General features: G+C 50.5%; 1 protein-coding gene across 1 annotated transcript in view; it reads right to left on the bottom strand.

Moving 5' to 3' along the window:
* Nucleotides 1-2500, bottom strand: part of rigi (RNA sensor RIG-I) — a 52697-nt gene that overhangs the window by 21529 nt on the left and 28668 nt on the right.

Below are 2500 nucleotides of genomic sequence, written 5' to 3'. Positions count from 1 at the left end.
GGGGGGAGAGAGAGAGAGAGAGGGGCGGTTAGGGAGAGGAAAGAGGGTAGTGAGAGAGATAGAACCACAGTAAAATAAGGTGAGGCTGAGGTTCTGAGAGTTGCATTTCCCTGTACTGGATGATCACTGTCATAGCAGCCACATACAAACAGCATGATCCCTGTCATAGCAGCCACATACAAACCGCATGATCACTGTCATAGCAGCGACATACAAACAGCATGATCACTGTCATAGCAGCCATCATACAAACAGCATGATCACTGTCATAGCATGATCACTGTCATAGCATGATCACTGTCATAGCAGCCACATACAAACAGCATGACCACTGTCATAGCATGACCACTGTCATAGCAGCCACATACAAACAGCATGATCACTGTCATAGCAGGCACATACAAACAGCATGATCACTGTCATAGCAGCCACATACAAACAGCATGACCACTGTCATAGCATGACCACTGTCATAGCAGCCACATACAAACAGCATGATCACTGTCATAGCAGCCACATACAAGCAGCATGATCACTGTCATAGGAGCCACATTAAGGCTCAGATTTAATATTTTAAACATGACTGATGGTACCGGCATCCGATGGTCACGAAGCCGACAACTAGGAACTCGGGGGAAAAACGAGGTCAAATCATGAGGTCACGAGGTCAAATCATGAGGTCAGTGATCTACAGGTGGAACGTCGGGATAGCTCTAGAAAGATGCCAGAGTTTCTTGGAATCCCAAATTGGATGACAGTTCAAACGTTTTTTCCTCAGTCGGATTTAGTTCCTCCCCCGAGGTCCCAGTGGTCTAGAACACACTGAAGTCTGAAGGAAGACATTTCCGAGTTCCCAGTGGTCTAGAACACACTGAAGTCTGAAGGAAGACATTTCCGAGTTCCCAGTGGTCTTGAACACACTGAAGTCTGAAGGAAGACATTTCCGAGTTCCCAGTGGTCTAGAACACACTGAAGTCGGAAGGAAGACATTTCCGAGTTTCCTGTTGTTTTGAACACAGCATTTGTCTCAGTGGAGGAAGAAAATAGACACGACGAACTGCTAATAATACCTCCCACCAACAGGGCTTCTTGAACCAGAGCACCTTCTACCAACAGGGCTTCTTGAACCAAGAGCACCTCCCACCAACAGGGCTTCTTGAACCAAGAGCACCTACCACCAACAGGGCTTCTTGAACCAAGAGCACCTTCCACCAACAGGGCTTCTTGAACCAAGAGCACCTACCACCAACAGGGCTTCTTGAACCAAGAGCACCTCCCACCAACAGGGCTTCTTGAACCAAGAGCACCTACCACCAACAGGGCTTCTTGAACCAAGAGCACCTACCACCAACAGGGCTTCTTGAACCAAGTCCACCTACCACCAACAGGGCTTCTTGAACCAAGTCCACCTACCACGAACAGGGCTTCTTGAACCAAGAGCACCTCCCACCAACAGGGCTTCTTGAACCAAGAGCACCTACCATCAACAGGGCTTCTTGAACCAAGAGCACCTACCACCAACAGGGCTTCTTGAACCAAGTCCACCTACCACCAACAGGGCTTCTTGAACCAAGAGCACCTACCACCAACAGGGCTTCTTGAACCAAGTCCACCTACCACCAACAGGGCTTCTTGAACCAAGAGCACCTACCACCAACAGGGCTTCTTGAACCAAGAGCACCTACCACCCACAGGGATTCTTGAACCAAGACGACCTCTCACCAACAGGGCTTCTTGAACCAAGAGCACCTCCCACCAACAGGGCTTCTTGAACCAAGAGCACCTCCCACCAACAAGGCTTCTTGAACCAAGAGCACCTACCACCAACAGGGCTTCTTGAACCAAGTCCACCTACCACCAACAGGGCTTCTTGAACCAAGAGCACCTACCACCAACAGGGCTTCTTGAACCAAGAGCACCTCCCACCAACAGGGCTTCTTGAACCAAGAGCACCTCCCACCAACAGGGCTTCTTGAACCAAGAGCACCTCCCACCAACAGGGCTTCTTGAACCAAGAGCACCTACCACCAACAGGGCTTCTTGAACCAAGAGCACCTACCACCAACAGGGCTTCTTGAACCAAGAGCACCTACCACCAACAGGGCTTCTTGAACCAAGAGCACCTACCACCAACAGGGCTTCTTGAACCAAGTCCACCTACCACCAACAGGGCTTCTTGAACCAAGTCCACCTACCACCAACAGGGCTTTTGAATCAAGAGCACCTACCACCAACAGGGCTTCTGAACCAAGAGCACCTACCACCAACGGGGCTTCTTGAACCAAGAGCACCTACCACCAACAGGGCGTCTGAACCAAGTCCACCTACCACCAACAGGGCTTCTTGAACCAAGTCCACCTACCACCAACAGGGCTTCTGAACCAAGTCCACCTACCACCAACAGGGCTTCTGAACCAAGAGCACCTACCACCAACAGGGCGTCTGAACCAAGTCCACCTACCACCAACAGGGCTTCTTGAACCAAGTCCACCTACCACCA

This window comes from Oncorhynchus kisutch, linkage group LG16 (genome assembly GCF_002021735.2).
Source record: "Oncorhynchus kisutch isolate 150728-3 linkage group LG16, Okis_V2, whole genome shotgun sequence".
In the NCBI taxonomy this organism is placed as follows: Eukaryota; Metazoa; Chordata; class Actinopteri; order Salmoniformes; family Salmonidae; genus Oncorhynchus; species Oncorhynchus kisutch.
The sequence above is the reverse complement of the archived record's forward strand: the minus strand, read 5'-3'. Positions and strand labels throughout refer to the sequence as shown.